At 43.7% G+C, this 21,285-nt stretch overlaps 1 protein-coding gene across 2 annotated transcripts in view; it reads right to left on the bottom strand.

The window, feature by feature from the left end:
- The window catches only part of TSPAN9 (tetraspanin 9), a 468,673-nt gene extending 448,384 nt beyond the window's left edge, over positions 1 to 20,289 (bottom strand). For both annotated transcript variants that reach the window (XM_056517265.1, XM_056517266.1), the window contains exon 1: positions 20,078 to 20,289. The gene's annotated coding sequence lies outside the window, so the exon portion shown is untranslated. The remainder of the gene's footprint in view (positions 1 to 20,077) is intronic.
- Between the last annotated feature and the right edge of the window lie 996 nt (positions 20,290 to 21,285).

Here is a 21,285-nt window from a genome sequence, read left to right as displayed (position 1 = left end):
TACTTGACCACCATGACACAGCAACTCCAGTCACAACTACAGCAAGTACAGTCACAGCTACAGCAGCAACAACCATCTCCTCCGCCAGCTCCTGCACCCCTTCCGCAGCGAGTGGCCACTCCTAGCCTCCGCCTGTCCTTGCCGGACAAATTTAATGGGGACTCTAAGTTTTGCCGTGGCTTCCTTTCGCAATGTTCCCTGCACTTGGAGATGATGTCGGACCAGTTTCCTACTGAAAGGTCTAAGGTGGCTTTCGTAGTCAGCCTTCTGTCTGGAAAAGCTCTGTCATGGGCCACACCGCTCTGGGACCGCAATGACCCCGTCACTGCCTCTGTACACTCCTTCTTCTCGGAAATTCGAAGTGTCTTTGAGGAACCTGCCCAAGCCTCTTCTGCTGAGACTGCCCTGCTGAACCTGGTCCAGGGTAATTCCTCCGTTGGCGAGTACGCCATACAATTCCGTACTCTTGCTTCTGAACTATCCTGGAATAATGAGGCTCTCTGCGCGACCTTTAAAAAAGGCCTATCCAGCAACATTAAAGATGTTCTGGCCGCACGAGAGACTCCTGCTAACCTGCATGAACTCATTCATCTAGCCACTCGCATTGACATGCGTTTTTCTGAGAGGCATCAAGAGCTCCGCCAGGAAAAAGACTTAGATCTCTGGACACCTCTCCCACAGTCTCCACTGCAATCTGCGCCTAGGCCTCCCGCCGAGGAGGCCATGCAAGTGGATCGGTCTCGCCTGACCCTGGAAGAGAGGAATCGCCGTAAGGAAGAGAATCTTTGTCTGTACTGTGCCAGTACTGAACATTTTTTGGTGGATTGCCCAATCCGTCCTCCACGTCTGGGAAACGCACGCTCGCACCCAGCTCTCGTGGGTGTGGCGTCTCTTGATGCTAAGTCGGCTTCTCCACGTCTCACGGTGCCTGTTCGGATTTCTACTTCAGCCAGCTCTCCCCTCTCAGCCGTGGCCTGCCTGGACTCTGGAGCTTCTGGGAATTTTATTCGGGAGTCCTTAGTGAATAAATTCCGCATTCCGGTGACCCGTCTTGTCAAGCCACTCCACATTTCCGCGGTCAACGGAGCCAGGTTGGATTGCACCGTGCGTTTCCGCACGGAGCCCCTCCTAATGTGCATCGGACCTCATCACGAGGAAATTGTATTTTTTGTCCTTCCTAATTGCACTTCTGAAGTTCTCCTTGGACTACCCTGGCTTCAACACCATTCCCCAACCCTGGATTGGTCCACTGGGGAGATCAAGAGTTGGGGTCCCTCTTGTTCCAAGGACTGCCTTCAACCGGTTCCCAGTACTCCCTGCCGTGACCCTGTGGTTCCTCCTGTATCCGGTCCCCCTAAGGTCATTAAGGACTCTGCCTGCCACAGGAAATGCCTCTCCCCCCCCTCCCAGTCCCATCAGGCAAGCCCGTGTCCCCTCATGACCCTCGTCCTGGTGTCACACTGCCCCGTGCCAGGTCTCGCCCTCTGCCCTCTCTCCCCATTCCTACTCCTGCTGTTCTGCCTGCCGTTGAGGAATCCCTCCATCCTTTCCCGGTGTCCTCATCCCAGGGGAGGCAGTTACCGGATAAAGAGAAGGGGAGACCTAAGGGGGGGGGTACTGTTACGCCTAGCGCTCCGGGCCCCCGCTCCTCCCCGGAGCGCTCACGGCGTCTTTCTCCCTGCAGCTCCCCGGTCAGTCCCGCTGACCGGGAGCGCTGCTCTGTCATGGCCGTTGGGGATGCGATTCGCACAGCGGGACGCGCCCGCTCGCGAATCGCATCCCAGGTCACTTACCCGTTCCCGTCCCCTGCTGTCATGTGCTGGCGCGCGCGCGCCCGCTCTCTAGGGCGCGCGCGCGCCAGCTCCCTGAGACTTAAAGGGCCAGTGCACCAATGATTGGTGCCTGGCCCAATTAGCTTAATTGGCTTCCACCTGGTCCCTGACTATATCTATCCTCCTCCCATGCACTTCCTTGCCGGATCTTGTTGCCCTTGTGCCTAGTGAAAGCGTTTTGTGTGTTTAAAGCCTGTGTACCAGAACTTCTGCTATCTCCCCTGACTACGAACCTTGCCGCCTGCCCCCGACCTTCTGCTACGTCCGACTTTGCTTCTGCCTACTCCCTTGTACCTCGCCTATCTTCAGCAGTCAGAGAGGTGAGCCGTTGCTAGTGGATACAACCTGGTCACTACCGCCGCAGCAAGACCATCCCGCCTTGCGGCGGGCTCTGGTGAAAACCTGTAGTGGCTTAGAACCGGTCCACTAGCGCGGCCCTCGCCATCCCTCTCTGGCACAGAGGATCCACTACCTGCCAGCCGGCATCGTGACAAGGTCTCTTAAACTAGAACATGATGTCAACCTGGTTCAAGCTAGATCAATGTTGCCTACATGACCAAACCATGTATATAAGCCTAGCCCAATGTTGCCTATATGACCAAACCATGTATATAAGCCTAGTCCAATGTTGCCTACATGACCAAACCATGTATATAAGCCTAGCTCATTGTTGCCTATATGACTAAACCATGTATATAAGCCTGGCTCAATGTGATCTCTTCGACTAACTCATGATATCAACCAGGTTTAATATGGCCTCTTTGATTAGACCGTGATATCAACCTGGCTCGGTGTGGTCTCTTTGACTAGACCATCATATCAACTTGGCTCAAACAGGCTCAGTGTGGCCATGTGACCATGTATATAAGTCTGGCTCAATGTGGTCTCTTCGACTAGCTTATGATATCGAACAGGCTTAATATGGCCGTCCACCATATTAAAGAATATTATGATATTAACCCAGATCAACCAGGCTTAATGTGACCTTCTTTATTTAACCTTGATATGATCCATTGTGTTCTCTTCAACCAGAATATAAACCTGGCTTCATATTATCTCTTTAACATGACCATGGTATCACCTTGGCTCAATGTGACCTTCTTTAGTTTACCTTAATATGATCCCAGCTCAATATATTACATGGTGGCCAAATCAAATGAATAGGTTTGATGAATTAGTACAATGAAATGGGAGGCTGCCCAGCTGCTAGGATTACTTTCAGCTGAGGGGCAAATGTTAGATTAGGGGAAGATATTGTAGCCTCTTCGAATAGACTATGACCTGACTCTATATTCCTTCTGTGATGAGACTGATGATATTTACCCAGCTCAACCTGGCTTAATGTGAAATCTGCGACTTGACCATGATATCAACCTGGCTCAATGTGGCCCTTTTTGACTACACCATGATATCTTCATGGCTCAACCGGTCCCAATGTGACGTCTTTAACTTGACCATAATATCTACATATCCTCCCCTAATCTAGCATTTACCCCTCAGCTGAAACCAGATTCAGGCTAGCAGGTTAGATTAACTTATGTAACCACTAACTTTAGAGACAGCGCACAAAATTATTGGGTACACCAGGTTTTTCACCCCATAGTTTTTTAATCCCAATAGGTCCCATGAAATTCAACTAGGCCTTTATTTTTTAGGTGGATTCTTTTCTATGGTAAAATTATGATAAAGTAAAAGCCTTAAGCCAATATTACATGAAGTAACCTGTTAAATAAATCATCAGGCCTATACATGGTTGTCCGTCTTCTAACAAGTCAAAAATAAATAAGTGAGCTGTCAGCGAGACACATACAAGGACATAATTAACCCAGGAGGTATTTAAGGCCCGCTTTCCAATCTGCCCAAAATACGATATCACAAGGGGAATCCAGAGGCTGAAAATAACCCCTAACAATACAGAAGCAATGACTTACGGACTGCACGGGCATAAATCTCACCACTCAGCTTTCTACAGATCCTGAATGGAAGCTCCATCAAAATAAAGTAATCCTAGCATTGTACTATTTCATGAAACCTATTCATTTGATTAGGCCACCATGTAATATATTGTTTCTCAATGTGATGTTCTCTTAGGTGGCCCCAACATGCAGGACCCATCACTATGATGTCCATATTGCCTATCTATTGTCATGAAATGCTTTTTAACAGGGATGTCCCGATACCATTTTTTTAGGACCGAGTACGAGTACCGATACTTTAATTCTAGTACTTGCTGATACCAATTACGAGTACTTTTATTTTAAAGGGAATCTGACACCAGGGTGACACGGTCTCTGGCGCTGCTTACCGTGCTGATATGTGGGTCCTTGTTGTGTGCAATGGAGGCGGCTGCTGTAGTATGAGCCAAGATTTCTCTCTTCTCCATTGGACAGAACAGGGAATTTGCATTGGCGGCGAGAATTATGTCTCTGGAACGATTGCGCTGATGATCACATGGTGAGCAGCGATAGAAACCGGGTCATCTGACCAATCTACCTATAAATTCAAGTTAGTGCAGGTGACTCTGCTGTAAGATTGCATTTAATAGTAGGTAGTATCCCCTTGTAGGTAGTATAGATAGTTGATGACAATAGACAGCAGGACCCCCCCTGTAGACAGCAGCCCCCCTTTGTAGAAAGCAGGACCCCCCCCCCCCTGTAGACAGCAGCCCCCCTTTGTAAACAGCAGCCTCCATTTGTAGCCAGCAGGACCCCCCTGTAGACAGCAGGCCCCCTTTGTAGCCAGCAGTCCATCTTTGTAACCAGCAGGACCTCCCTGCAGACTGCAACCCCCCTTTGTAGCCAGCAGCCCCCCTTTGTAGTCAGCAGGACCCACCCTGTAGACAGCAGTTCCCCTTTGTAGCCAGCAGGACCCCTTTGTAGCCAGCAGCCCCCTTTTGTTGCATGCAGGACCCACCCTGTAGACAGCAGTCCCCCTTTGAAGCCAGCAGGACCCCCCCCCCTGTAGCCAGCAGCCCCCCTTTGTAGTTGCTCACTGTCTGGTGTCGCTGCCCAGCAGCCCTGTTCTCATCACTGCCGCTGCCCCATTCTGGCATCTACATAATGGTGTCTTATGGAGGAGCATGTGGCATACACGTCACCCTGCTTCCTCCATAGTGTTACGCTGGGCGCAGTGGAGTGACGTGTATGTCACATGCTCCTCCATAAGACACCATAATGAGGATGGCAGAATGGGGCAGCGGAGCACTCCACCAGGTATCGGATTTGGTATCGGGGACATTAGGCGAGTCCCCGATACCACGCAGATACCTGGTATCGGCCCCAATAGCGATACTAGTATCGGTATCAGGACATCCCTACTTTTTAACATCAGCTTTCATTGCTGAATCCGTCACAATCAGATGGTTCCCAGAAACCAAAATACACTTTCCAACACTGTACATTACAATGAAGATCGATTTTGTGCACATCGAATGTAGAGTCAATATTGGTGGAGCCTCAATGCGATGTATAACAGGCCACTTCTCCTTCCTTAGCTCTTGCAAAACTATAACTCTCGGCATCTAGTAGCTCAAAAGGGGGGGGGGGGTGCAAAGGGATGACCCACTCTATGACGTCTACATAACCTATCCATTGACCCTTTTCAGTATAGAGCCCATATTGGAGGTGCTTCAGTCTGATACAACAGTATTAAGGGGCAGAGGGGCCTACAACTATATATGGGGATATAAAGGGGCCTTAAACCTTATATGTCCCAATCCAGTCCTTCAAGGCCCACCAACATTACGGGTTTTTTAAGTTACTCCATTGGAATAGAACAGGTTAAAATTAAAATCCTAGACTGTTGGTGGAGTCTTGAAGACTGAGTTGAGGGCCTGTCATTATACAAAAGTTTTTATTGGTTGGGGTCTGCATTTCAAGTCCCCGACTAATCAGTAGAACCAGCGGTGAGAGAATCATGCTGCCGTGCCCCTTGGCTCCCAGCTATGTGTCTATGTAAGACGGTTTCATAGACTTACATGGGAGAGAATGCGCTTATCATGCATTACTCCCGGCTCTTTTGCCCAATTGGTGAGGGGCCTGAACACTCAGACCCAGATCGATAAAAACTTTTGCTATGTCTTTATGACTTTTTATTTATTTTTTAATAAGTGTCTGATCCCAGTGGGTCCGAACGCTTGGACTCCCTGCGATCTCCTGTACTGGGCACCGGCTCTCCCGTGCAGGAGGCGTGTCGGCTGCAGTATAACGCCGGGGCCGACACGCCCCCTCCATGTATTTCTCATTCGTGCATCCCTGACTCTCCCATAGACCTGTATAGAGGGGGTGTGTAGTCGACCTCAGTGAGGTCAACGACACGAGCACTAGCCATGTAGTGCAGCGGCAATGCCGGGTCCCCATATGGGAGATCCCGGGGGGTCCCAGCGGTCGGACCCCCCGTAATCAGACACTAATTTCCTGTCCTGCGGGGATAAGTGTCTAAGACTTCAGTACTCCTTTAAATTAGCTAAACTATGACTACATATTGTACATACTGGATTATGTCGTTTTGGGGAACTGTTTAAGAAGGTTGTGTAAATGGTCATAAATATTTGACCTAGAACAGAATTGAGTCATATGGATTTTCCTCTGGGGGCACAAATATATTATTCATGGTTGTGTATTTTGTATTTATTGACCTTATTGTGAACTAACATGAAATTTTCGGGAAGCCGAATCAGCGATCGCCCAAACATGTTCCCTTCAGAAATAACGTTCTCCGAACATGTTCAGAATAAATATTTTGGATTAATTTTAGGGACTGACGACCAGGAAGCCATTATGCAGTTGGGTGTGAACCTCTCTTCTATCAAAAGTGGTCCTGGGAGTCATACGACAACTCCCAGCACAAACCTATGACTCCCCAGCTGTCACAAAACTACAACTCCCAGTGTGCCCACTGGGAGTTGTAGTTTTGCGACAGCTGGAGAGCCAGAGGTTGGAAAAAAAAAAAAAAAAAAAGTTTTTTACATCAACTGGAACCAGAAAGTTATACAGATTTGTAAATTACTTCTATTAAAAAATCTTAATCCTACCAGTACTTATTAGCTGCTGAATACTACAGAGGAAATTATTTCCTTTTTGGAACACAGAGCTCTCTGCTGACATCACAAGCACAGTGCTCTCTGTTGACATCTCTGTCCATTTTAAGAACTGTCCGGAGTAGGAGAAAATCCCCATAGAAAACATATGCTGCTCTGGACAGTTTCTCAAATGGACAGAGATGTCAGCAGAGAGCACTGTGCTCGTGATGTCAGCAGAGAGCTTTGTGTTCCAAAAAGAAAAAAAATCCTCTGTAGTATTCAGCAGCTAATAAGTACTGGAAGGATTAAGATTTGTTTTATAGAAGTAATTTACAAATCTGTTTAACTTTCTGGCACCAGTTGATTTAAAAAAAAAAAAAAGTTTTTCACCAGAGTACCCCTTTAACTGGTGAAAGCACTTCATCAGGAGGACCTATCCTGTTTTACATAGACAACCTGCTGATGTGAATGGGCACTAGGTAATACCTCATTTCTCCTGTGGTGGCGTTGCAAGATATCCCAACACCTTATTTCTCAAGAGCCAACAGGGAGCAGGGCTGGCTCTGCCTATAGGCAAAATAGGCAGCTGCCTAGAGCACCCTCTTGATGGGGGCGCCACTTAGACAGTCAGCATCCGAACCACTGGCTCAAGCAGCTAAGCCAGCAGCACCACCATAACCCCCCCCCCCTTTGATGTGTGTCACCCCAGTAGTAAGGTAATTACATGAGGAGGAGATTTCTTATAGTGGGTGTCCCCAGTAGTGTTGAGCGGCATAGGCCATATTCGAATTCGCGAATATTCGCGAATATATGGACGAATATTCGTCATATATTCGCGAATATTCGCATATTCGTTATATTCTCGTTTTATTTTCGCATATGCGAATATTTCGCGTATGCGAAAATTAACATATGTGAATATTAGCATATGCAAAAATTCGTTTATGCGACAATTCGCATATGCGAAAATTAGCATATGCGAATTTTCGCACGACAGTCTCACACAGTAGTATTACAGCCTTCTTTACACTACACAAGCTGGAAGCAGAGAGGGGCGATCACTGTGATGTGTACTGTGAAGAAAAAAAAAAAAAAAATAAAAAAAAAAAACGAATATTCGTAATTACGAATATATAGCGCTATATTCGCGAAATTCGCGAATTCGCGAATATGCGATATTCGCGAATAATATTCGAATTGCGAATATTCGCGAGCAACACTAGTCCCCAGTAATAAGGAGATTACATGGGAAGGATGTTTGTTACAGTGTCTCTCCCCACTAGTAAGGTTGGGTGTGTCAAGAGACGGGCCAATGGGCGGAGTCATGGGACGGCAAAATTAGCTTTTGCCTAGGATGGCAAAAATCCTTGCGGGTCTCGATCACATGACATAGAGCAAGGAGAGGAGCGTGAGGCCACATGCTCGTCTCCGGCTCCTTCTCCTGATCGGTAGGATCTTCACTGATCAAAATTCAGGGGTAATTCAAGGGGTACTCTGGTGAAAAACATTTGTTTTTAAATCAATTGGTGCCAGAAAGTTAAACAGATCTGTAAATTACTTCTTTTAAAAAAAAAAATCCTAATCCTTCCAGTACTTATAAGCTGCTGAATGCTCCACAGGAAGTTCTTTTCTTTTTGAATTTCTTTTCAGTCTGACCACAGTGCTCTCTGCTGACACCTCTGTCCATGTCAGGAACTGTCCAGATTAGGAGCAAATCCCTATAGCAAATCTCTCCTGCTCTGGACAGTTCCTGACATGGACAGAGGTGTCAACAGAGAGCACTGTGGTCAGACAGAAAGCAAATTCAAAAAGTAAATAACTTCCCGTGGAACATACAGCAGCTGATAAGTACTGGAAGGATACATTTTTTTAAATAGAAGTAAATTACAAATGTGTATAACTTTCTGACACCAGTTGATTTAAAAAAAAAAAAAAAGGTGTTTTTCATCGGAGTACGTCTCTAGGACACGTCAATATTTTTCTTTTTTAAGTGACAGGTACACTTTAAATTATAGTGACCCTATATTTTTAATATATGAATATAGGCAAAAAAAATAATTCTCCAGGTTTGTATAACCTTATACGACGTTTATACAAATGTTTATACAAAATGACCTGTGTACAAAGCTGATCCTGCACATGCCGGGTGTAGAGAAATAGCGCAGCCCCAAGATCGGCTCTCAGGGGCCACATTTCTGCAGTATATAGGAAACATTTCAATTAACTCTGTATTAGCATAGTGTGTTGTCTACAGGAAGAGTCATAAACTCTTCCCATGAGCCTCCATTGTGCTTGTATAGAGGAGGCCGGGCGCACGGCAGGCAGGCAACAGCTGTGCTCTAAGTGCAAAGAACCTGCGAGTCTGATCCGCCATTATAGCTATTTATAGGTCATATACGGATGCCTAATTAATAACCTGCTGCGGCCGGGGGTCACACACGGGGCTGGGGAACGTTGGAACAATTGCTTTTCTTTTGAATTAGCAAAAATATATGTTTTTTTTTTTTCAATGGGAAAAAAAAATATTAAAAATGCTGGGATTTTTTTGTAAAAAAAAATTACAAAATACCCCTTTAGAAAATACCCCTTATCCTGGGGCCTATGAGGGCGGTATTGTATCCAATGGGCTTAGTTATATTTATAGCATAAGTGTGCTAGTCTGGCTTTCTGGTTGACTGATCTATGTTCATTTGACCTTTTTTACTATTAATGTATACTATTGCCTTGAATCTGCTACTTGTGATAGGTCTTCTTGTTGACATCCCAGCTATTGTATACATGATGATATAGGGATATATATTTTTTATCAGTTTTGAAATAAAAATGTGTTTTAAGTCATAAAGAGGGGTCAAACTCAGTTTCTCAGTGTATATAAAATATATTCTAAATAAAATAATAATAATAATTATTATTATTGTTATTATTAATTATTATTATTGTTAATTATTATTATTATTTAGTGTGTCACTATAGTGTCCTACATGAAACAATCTATTCCCATATGCCCAGAGCTACAGATATCAGAGAAGGGTTCTCCATTCCTCAGTTAATTGTTATATGGGCATTGTGGCTGGCATTAGAGGCAAGGTGGTACCGAATGTTATGGGGAAATTTGATTGGCGCTGGGGTCATTGCAGTCACTGTGGCAGTCTTCGGAACAAGGCAGTGGTCTCCAGACTGTGGCCCTCCAGCTGTGGCAAAACTACAGCTCACAGCAATCCTCATAATAGAGCATGGGTGTGAAACATGCGGCCCACAATGAATATCTTTGCGGCCCGGCAAAGATATTCATTGCTCTGGTTAGGGCCGGATCATCATTGGCGCTCCTGGAGCACCTGCTCCAGGCCCCATGCCCGCAGGGGGCCCCCGTCACATTCATGGCAACCCTGTGTCCCAAAAAATCTTTTCAGGACACATGGATGCCCCGGTTACCTCTCTGCAGCCCCGCGTTAATTTTAAAAATGCAGGGGCTGCCGGGAAGTAGCGCACGCAGGGATGTCAGGCCATAGCAGTAGATCGTGACCCCGGACCGGAGGAGCGGTGGTCGGAACACTGAAGTGGGGCAGTAAACAGGCATACAGCCTCCAGCCATACACTGTATATGGCTGAAGGCTGTATGTCTGTGGGGGAACTGTACTGCACCTAATGTGGGGGAGCTATACTGCACCTAATGTGGGGAACTGTACTGCACCTAATGTGGGGAAATATACTGCACCTAATGTGGAGAACTATACTGCACCTAATGTGGGGAACTATACTGCACCTAATTTGGGAAACTATACTGCAAACCTAATGTGGGGAACTGTACTGCACCTAATGTGGGGAACTGTACTGCTCCTAATGTGGGGAACTGTACTGCACCTAATGTGGGGGAACTGTACTGCACCTAATGTGGGGGAACTGTACTGCACAGTCTTGTGCAAAGGGGGCATGGAGTGTTGTACAAAAGGGGCATGGGGTCTTCTGAAGGGGGGTCATGGGGTCTTGTGAAGGGGGTCATGAGGTGTTGTGCAGGGGGGCATGGGGTCTTGTGCAGGGGGGCATGAGATGCAGGGTGGGCATGGGGTATTTTTATTTAGATGTGGCCCACTTAAACTTAAACCTTGTTTTTTTCGGCCCATGTTAGCCTTTGAGTTTGACATGTTGTAGAGCATTGTGGCTTGTACTGTGGGCACTGTGTGTTGTAGAGCATTGTGGCTTGTACTGTGGGCACTGTGTGTTGTAGAGCATTGTGGCTTGTACTGTGGGCACTGTGTGTTGTAGAGCATTGTGGCTTGTACTGTGGGCACTGTGTGTTGTAGAGCATTGTGGCTTGTACTGTGGGCACTGTGTGTTGTAGAGCATTGTGGCTTGTACTGTGGGCACTGTGTGTTGTAGAGCATTGTGGCTGGCACTGAGGCAGCCAATGTTATAGGACATTGTGGTCTATACTAGGGTCACTGTAGTAGTCATTGACAAAGGGCACTGTGGCTGGCACTGAGGCAGCCAAAGGACATTGTAATGAGATACTGTGGTTGTTATAGGGGCATTATGGCTGGCATTGAGGTAGCATATTCCATATAACATTGTGGCTGGCACTGAGGGCACTGTGGTAGTCATCGATGTAAAGCACTGTGGCTGGCACTGTTTGTTAAATAGGAACATTACGGCAGCCAAAGGACATTGTAATGAGATACTATGGTTGTTATAGGGGCAATGTGGCTGGAAAGAGGTAGCCAATGTCATAGGATAATGTTGCTGGCACTGGGGGCAACATGGGAAACTGTGGTATATAGAGCATTGTGTCTGGTACTGAGGAGGCCAATGTTATAGGACATTGCGGCTGGCACTGGGGGGGCACTATAGTAGTTATTGTTATAGGGCATTATGAATGGCACTATACTATAGCGCTCTAGGATAAGAAATATTTGCTGCGCCCTACATCTCCATGTCTCTCTTTAGATCAGGGATCTCCAGCTGTTGCAAAACTACCACTCCCAGTATATATATATATATATATATATATATATATATATATATATATTCATTTTTATTTATTGAGATATATATATATATATATATATATATATATATATATATATATATATATATTTATATTTATTTATTTAATTATTTATGTTTTGTTTCCTTTTGTTAAGGAAACTATACGGAAGGTTTAGTTAATTTGAATTCCAGGCAGCTGTTTCTTATCGGTTGCTGGGAAAGCTGGGTGACAATCGGTATGGCGGCTATTTGCAGCTTCTATAGCAGTGGTCTCCAAACAGTGTTGCAAAACTACACTTCCCAGCATTCCCGGACAGCAGTTGGCATCGTGGGAGTAGTACTTTTGCAACAGCTGGAGAGCCACAGGTTGGAGACCACTGTTCTAGATTATTGGTTTTCCCCGTTTCTGTGCGGTCAATTGCCAGATTACCAGAATTTTCCGTAAAGCTGTCCTAAATCACGCTGGATCCTTTATGTAATATGAGAACGGCCAAGAGAGAAGATGTTTTGGTTTTCTATTCTTTCTAACAATCCACAGGAAACAGGAAGAATGGAGGAGGGGGGGGGGGGGGGGGGCTGTCCTGCAACAGGCAGACTGTTACTAAGACTATACCAATGAAGCTGTAGAACTAAAAGTCCCAGCATATCAACAGAACCTATAGCTCTATCACAAACCAATCAAAAGAATAAGGCATATAAATCTCTAGAGCAGTGTTCCCCATCGCGATATGATGGGATTGGCAATTGCCATAGACTGGGGAACACTGCTCTAGACGGACTACAACTACCAGCATAAACATATCCTCCCACCATATTATACGAAGGACACTGCAGTGATTGCAAAGATTCTAGTCTATATGGCCTAACACAGAAACACGCATAGTTATACTATATATGGGCAGCCTATAGTCAAAAATTTGACTTATGTTACAATAAAACCATGCAAGTGTGATAGCCTGGGGGTGTAGGGTATATGGGGTGTAGCTGTGCGGTAATTAAAGGGTGTCTGATTAACCCTTTCTATTTGTGACGCCAGGGTGAAGGCTCCTCTGCTATGCTTGTCCTACTGCCACCCTTCCCAAGAGCGATATGGAGGTATAGAATAATTGAATGTCCACAACCGGAGAGTTTGCTGAAAACAGTCGGAACTTTTTCTGAAGATTTTATGCAAGCTTCATAACCGGAACAGTCTCTATACAGGCAAAGTCTCTTAGAGATTGACAGTGGTTGGGACCTTAAAGGAGTAGTACAGTAGTGAACAAGTGGTGAACAACTTATCCCCTATCCTAAGGATAGGGGATAAGTTGCAGATCGCGGGGGGTCCGACCGCTGGGGCCCCCCGCGATCTCCTGTACGGGGCCCCGACAGCCCGCGCGAAGGGGGCGTGTTGACCCCCACACGAAGCGGCAGCCGACACGCCCCCTTAATACAACTCTATGGGAGAGCCGGAGTGCTGCCTTCGGCAATCTCCGGCTCTGCCATAGCGATGTATTGAGGGGGCGTGTCAGCCGCCGCTTCGTGCGGGGGTCAACACCCGCTATCTGGCCGGAGAGCCTGGCCCCCGTACAGAGAGATCGCAGGGGGCCCCAGCGGTCGGACCCCCTGCGATCTCAAACTTATCCCCTATCCTTAGGATAGGGGATACGTTTTTCACCACTGGACTACCCCTTTAAGCGTTTTTGTGTCCGTAGACTGATATGCGCTGTTCCGCTGGATTTAGGGGATTTAGTTGAGGTCCAGCAGTCATGCTAGCTTTAGCAGGGATTTAGTTTAGGACTCATGGTTTAGTTTCAGGCTGAGGCCAGCAGGCTTCAGGCCTAGCTTGTCATTGAAAGTTGTGCAGATCCCTCCTGCTAGTCCAGCATCCACGAGAGCAGCAACCCAAGAGAGCGATCATTGGCTACAGCTCCCTTATATGGGCAGGGGCTGACCTTAAGCTGATTGGTCCAATACTTCTGTCAATCATCTTTACAAAGGATTATAGGTAATCATGTGAACCAAGGACCTCCAAAGGTCCTCCAACATACCATAGAGGAATTAACATAGTCACATGACCAAAGGTCCTGCGACTCTACAAAGGTAAGTATACTAATATGCATTATATTAAATGTATACATTATTAAATATGTACACATAAACATTATAAAATTAGAGAAGGAGGAGGCGACTAGGGGCTGTCCCACCTGGGGGACCCTACCTGAAGGTAGTAACTCTGACTTTGGGGACCACCATACAAGGTACCGTATACAATACGGTAGCGGGACACCACACAATCATAAATAAATAATAATAAGTATAAAATAATATAATTGAACTATATTACAATAAAAACATGCAAAAACTAAATAACAATAATATGAAATATATAATAATATAATTTGACTATATTATGATAAGAACATGCCAAAATAAATAATAATAATAAATAATCATATCATTTGTCTATATTACAATAAAACCATGCAAAAATAAATAAATAATAATAAGAAGAAATAAATTATAATATAATTTGCCTCTATTACAATGAAAACATGCAAAAAGAAATAATACTGATCATAATAATAATAATACAATTTGACTATATTACAAATAAATATGCAAAAATAAAATAATAATAATAATAAAAAATATATAATAATCTAATTTGACTATATTACAATAAGAACATGCCAAAATAAATAATAATAATAAAAAATAATCATATAATTTGTCTATATTACAATGAAAACAGGCAAAAATAAATAATAATAATGATGATAATAATAATAATATAATTTGACTATATTACATTAAAATAAATCTATTATTATTAATAATAATAATAATAATAATAATAATAATAAATACGGTATATAAAAAAAATAGATATGTACAGTATACAGTATAGCAATTAAAGCCTCATATGCAGCATAAAGTCAATATTGGAGCAGATCAAATCCAAATAGTTCACCATTTAGAAAAACAATAACAATAACATCCTATGTTTATATAAAGGAAACTGTAAATATGCAACAAATAAATAACAATATAAAACAAATATTGACCGGAACATCTCCTATCTGCAATGACACAAAAGCAGATAGAATACACTGCGCCATAGGGACTTGTTCACATGGTGACAATGTCAGTCAGAAAAATCTACTACGGAAAACTAAGCAGAAATTAAAGGCGCAGATTTGGTTGCGGTTTTAGACACATAATATGACATTTCTTTTTTCCCACGACATTATTTTAAATCCGGATTTCATTTGAAAACAATGGGATGCGAATGTGACGCAGCTTTCACGGAAATTCTGATGTAGAATCTGCATGAAAAATCCGTAGTGTGAATGGGGCCTTAGAGCTTACAGTCTAAACGTAACAGTCTCAGCTTGTAAGAAGACATCCTAGACCAGTGGTCTCCAACCTGCGGACCTCCAGATGTTGTAAAACTACAACTCCCAGCATGCCCGGACAGCCGTTGGCTGTCCAGGCATGCTGGGAGTTGTAGTTTTGCAACATCTGGAGGTCCGCAGGTTGGAGACCACTGTCCTAGACCATAAGTGCTTGCAATCCTCAAGAATCAGTAACCAAGACTGGATCCTATACCATAAGAGCTTACAATCTAATTGACTAACTTTACCCCATTACTCTCCTAAAGCCACAGGTAACTGTGGAGTATACATGGGGAATCCTTTACCCTTAAAGAGGTACTCCACTGGAAAATTATTATTTTTTTTTTTTAATCAACTGGTGCCAGAAAGTTAAACAGATTTGTAAATGACTTCTATTAAAAAATAATCCTTCCAGTACTTATCAGCTGCTATTTGTTCCACACAAAGTTCTTTTCTTTTTGAATTTCCTTTCTGTCTGACCACGCTGCTCTCTGCTGACACCTCTGTCCATTTTAGGAACTGTCCAGAGTAGGAGCATATCCCCATAGCAAACCTCTCCTGCTCTGGACAGTTCCTAAAATGGACAGAGGTGTCAGTAGAGAGCACTGTGGTCTCTTTAAAAATAAAAGAACTTCCTGTGGAGCATATAGCGGCTGATAAGTACTGGAAGGATTAAGATGTATAAATAGAAGTCATTTACAAATATGTTTTACTTTCTGGCACCAGTTGATTTAACAAAAAAAATGTTTTCCAGTGGAGTACCCCTTTAAAGCTAACAATCTGAAAGGTTACAACTACAGTACATTCCCCAAGTATTGGCTACCAAGATAGGATCCTGTACTGTAATAAGAGCTTACAATCTAATAAACTACCTCTACTCCAGTACACTACTTATGTCTCAGTTACCTGGAGGAGGTTGTTCAGAATAGGAGCTTAAAGGAGTTATCCAGGAAAAAACTTTTTTATGGGGATTTTCACTGCTGAATGAATTGGAGAGGAAAAAGCGAGCAGAATTACTCGTGGAAATTCCTCTCCAATTCCTCAGTGTGAACATACCCTTAGAGTAGTAGATTGTAAGCTCTTATGGTATAGGATTTTAGGAATTTACTGTAATAGAGACTCTTTTAGGTTGTAGAACCTCCTTCTCCCATATACAACAGTTGAATAAGTCCTTTAAAGGGGTATTCCAGGAAAAAACTTTTTTTTTTTATGCATCAACTGGCTCCAGAAAGTTAAACAGATTTGTAAATTACTTCTATTAAAAAATCTTAATCCTTTCAGTACTTATGAGCTTCTGAAGTTAAGGTTGTTCTTTTCTGTCTAAGTGCTCTCTGATGACACGTGTCTCGGGAACCGCCCAGTTTAGAAGAGGTTTGCTATGGGGATTTGCTTCTAAACTGGGCGGTTCCCAAGACACGTGTCAACAGAGAGCACTTAGACAGAATAGAACAACTCAACTTCAGCAGCTCATAAGTACTGAAAGGATTAAGATTTTTTAATAGAAGTAATTTACAAATCTGTTTAACTTTCTGGGGCCAGTTGATACATAAAAAAAAGTCATTTAAAGGACTTATTCAACTATTGTATATGGGAGAAGGAGGTTCTCCCTAATAGGCTGATATCTAATCTGAACAGAGCACAATTTGCACGCACCACCTAGACTGAAGCCGGACCAGAACTTTGTGCACCACTTGCTGCATTCATCAAACATCCTCTCCTACTGAGCGCATTACCAACCTGCTGCCTGCACTACCAGAACCCAGCCACGATCTCTCCAGCGAAGGTCCGATACACATCCAGGTATTTGCCGATACCACGGACCGTTCCCGAGAGAGTCTCCTGCCGGAGCCCATATCCATCCAGGCTCTCACGCCAGGATTGCTGCAGCCAACACAAGAATTTCAACTATCGGCCCGTCGCAGTACGGGACCAGCAGCCAGGGTGAGGTTGAACTTTGCATTTGTCTAACAACTGTGGGCAGCTTTTTATACACCTGTACATCAGTCCATCAAGTGACTTTGCCTTTTCCATTACAAGTGCCGGACTATCAGCCCTTTTTTATTCATCATAGGTGCCGGACTAATAGTCGACTCCGGATCATTATATATCGTTGAAAAATTGCATTTGTTTTTTACATCTATAGATTATTCTATATTAGGTGGTTGCTATACATATATTCATATTTTCTAAATCTGTCATTAGGGCCCAATGACAGTTTAAGATAACATTGACATTGCTCTGATATTTTTAACCATTTAGGTTTTTATTGTTTTAATAAAATCTGCACTTTTTTTCAAAACTTTATGTCTCAAACAATTATTCACTGTGTACCCTAGGGTAGTATTCTTGAGGTGTGGTTAATCTTTGTTTTAATTTACAAATCTTTTTAACCTTTGGCACCAGTTCATTTAAAAAAAAAGTTTTCCACCGGAGTACCCCTTTAACACAGTATTCTAGTCCATACTTTGGAGAACACTATCCCAAGAGCTTGCAATCTAGTAGCCAAACTCTACTTCAGCTATGAGAAGAGGCACTATACCCTAAGAGCTTACAATCTAGTGGACAAATACCTCTTTAGCTAAGTACATAGATCATCTACTCAGGGCTCAAGTCCTGCAGGAACGTGTGGGAACTGAGTTCCTGCACTTTTTCCACAGCAGGCTTAGGCTGGGTTCCCATTACGTTTTCCCCCCATATGGGAGCACATACGGCAGGGGGGAGCTAAAACCTTGCGCTCGCGTATGCCTTTCTATGCGCTCCCGTATGTAATTCATTTCAATGAGCCGACCGCAGTGAAACGTTCAGTCCGGTCGGCTCATTTTTGCGCCATATGCGCTTTTTCCCTGCACCTAAAACTGTGGTCGCCCATGGTATTAGGTCCGGTTGTAGAAGCGCATACGGGGCAAAAATTAGCCGACCGGACCGAATGTTTCACTGTGGTCGGCTCATTGAAATGAATTACATACAGGAGCGCATAGAAAGGCATACGCGAGCGCAAGGTTTTAGCTCTCCCCTGCCGTATGCGCTCCCGTATGGGGGAAAACGTAATGGGAACCCAGCCTTACCATTCCTATTAGCAGGAGTCCTGCAGGACCAGCTCTTGAGTGGAAATCTTGGGTGAGTTCCCACACTTGTTTCCCAGGACTTGACTTCTGCATGTACCCCAAGAGCTTGCAATCTAATGGACAAACTCTACTCCAGCTGTACCCTGAGAGCTTACAATCTACTGGACAAAATCCAGCCCATCTATGAGCAGATATCTTGTACTCTAAGAGCTTACAATCTAATGGACAACAAGAAGAGATCCTGTACCCTAAGAGCTTACAATCTAATGGACAAACTCAACTCACACTGTCAGAAGAGATCCTACACCTTAAGAGCTTACAATCTAGTGGACAAACTCCACTTCAGCTATGTGCAGAGATCATGTCCCCCAAGAGCTTACAATCTAGTGGACAAACTCCACTTCAGCTATGTGCAGAGATCATGTCCCCCAAGAGCTTACACTCTAACATACAAACTTCCCTACAGCTATGAAAAGAGACCCTGAACCCTAAGAGCTTACAGTGTAGTGGACACCATAAACAGATCCCGAACCCTAAGAGCTTACAATCTAATGGTCAAACACACTTCAGCTATGTGCTGAGATCATGTACCTCAAGAGCTTGCAATCTAGTGGACCAACTCCAGTCCTCACCATCTAGTAGAAAACATAAACAGATCCTGTACCCCAAGAGCTTACAATCTACTGGACAAACTCCAGTCCATCTATGAGATATCTTGTATCCTGACAGCTTACAATCTAGTGGACAAAATGAAGCGATCCTGTGTCCTAAGAGCTTACAATCTAGAGGACAAACTCCATTTCAGCTATGAAAAGAGATTCTGTACCCTAAGAGCTTGCAATCTAATGGACAAATTCCACTCCGGCTATGAGAAAAGAAAAGATTGTGCACCATAAGAGCTTACAATCTAGTGACCATCTTGAATGGATCCTGTACCTAAGAGCTTACAATCTAGTAGACTAACTCCATCCCAGCTATGAGAAGTGATCCCGAACCCTAAGAGCTTACAATCTAATGGGCAATGTAAACAAATCCTGTACCCTAAGAGCTTACAATCTAATGGCCATCATGAACAGCTCCTGTACCTAAGAATTTACAATCTAGTGAACTAACTCTACTCCAGTTATTACAAGAGATCCTGTACCCTAAGAGATTACAATCTAGTGGGCAACATGAACAGCTCATGTACCCTAAGAGATTACAATCTAGTAGACTAACGCCATACCAGCTATGAGAAGTGATTCCGAACCCTAAGAGCTTACAATCTAGTGGGCAATGTAAACAAATCCTGTACCTAAGAGCTTACAATCTAGTGAACTAACTCTACTCCAGCTATTACAAGAGATCCTGTACCCTAAGAGCTTAGAATCTAGTGGGCGACATGAACATCTCCTGTACCCTAAGAGCTTACATCTCTAAGACTACCCATACTTCAGTACCCTCAGACAATCTCCACCTTCTTACTGGGGTCCTGTCCCCCTAAGAATTTAAAATCTAACACGAATTCAACATTGTATCACAATTAGACACAAACTGTATCAAGATTAAAGATTGACATAACAGACTAATAACAATGCAGCTTTCAACATCCTGCAACAAAGTAGCACTGAGATTGTCAGATGTTACCTCCAATGTGTCACTACTCACAACCCAGGAGGTCCCCCTTAACTCATCTATTTTACATAGTGGAAAAAAGAAAAGTTACCAACCCAGTGAAGCCAGGTGACACACTCAGCTCTGCTACATCTCCTAGTGAAAGGAATTTGCATGGGGAAGGTAAAAAAAAAAAGAGTAACCACTCACCTCTGGAGCTGAATGTGTAATTCCAAGAGTCCTGGGGAGGCGGCAGATCCCAAGAGAAAGGAAGAGAATTCTGTGATTTTTTTTTTTTTTTTTATAGGGAATAAAGGCAAACTTGGGGAATTGTACTGGGATTTAACCAGTCATTTGTTGCAAAGAGTCACTGGGATTGCTAAAGGCGGAAATGGTTGGGGGAGAAGAAGAAGGGAGATGGAGCAACAGGCTGGAGAAAAAAAAAGTGCACACATTGGGATTCAGTTACAGTGTAGCAAAACTCCTCCTCTTCTTGTGACTGAACCTCAAGCCTCCTCCTCCCAAACAGCCCTTCTTCCTCCCCTGTAATGACAAGGCCAACAGTCCCTCACAGCACACACATTCCCCAAAGATTAAAAGCATTCAGGATCAAAACCAGCCCTGGCCAGGAAATAAACAATGCCCCGGTTCATAGACCTTCAACAAAAACCCCAAATACCAGCATCATAATTCTTCCAAAAAACTACATCCTGCCGGTATTGTCCTGAAGCGCGATTAGTCAAAAATATTTAGCTTTTAGTATTTAGATTGGAATCTCTGGTCAATCTCAATTTCTTTTTTTTTTTTTTTCCCGTTTTTTTCCCTCTCCATTTATTGGTTGGATGTTCTCGGAGATTATTTATATATATTTATATATTTATCTATTTATACATTTATTTATTTATATTTTATATTTTTACTTATTCATATTTTTGTATATATATTTTTGTATATATATATTATATTTATATAGACCAGTGGTCTCCAAACTGTGGAACTCTAGCTGTTGCAAAACTACAACTCCCAGCATGCCTGGAAAGCCAATGGCTGTCCGGGCATGCTGAGAGTTGTAGTTTTGCAAAAACTAGAGAAGGACCACTTGGAGACCACTGTCTTAAGGTATTGATCCTCATCCTGTGGTTCTGCAGCTTTTTGGAAAACTACAACTCCCAGCATGTCCAGACAGCAGAAGGACAATCAGTTTACTGACTATTGCAATTTCTACAAGATTTGCTGATATCTTAGATCAGGAAGCTGGGAAAGCTGGGTGACAATCAGCATGATGACTATTGCAGCCGCTATAGCTGTTTTCTCCAAATGGTGGACCTCCAGCTGTTGCAAAACTATAACTCCCAGCATGCACAGAATTGTAGTCACTCCAATAGTCGCCATACTGATTGTCAGCTGCCCGAACATGC

This window comes from Hyla sarda, chromosome 4 (assembly GCF_029499605.1).
Source record: "Hyla sarda isolate aHylSar1 chromosome 4, aHylSar1.hap1, whole genome shotgun sequence".
Lineage (NCBI taxonomy): Eukaryota > Metazoa > Chordata > Amphibia > Anura > Hylidae > Hyla > Hyla sarda.
This window is presented reverse-complemented; position numbering and strand designations above follow the sequence as displayed.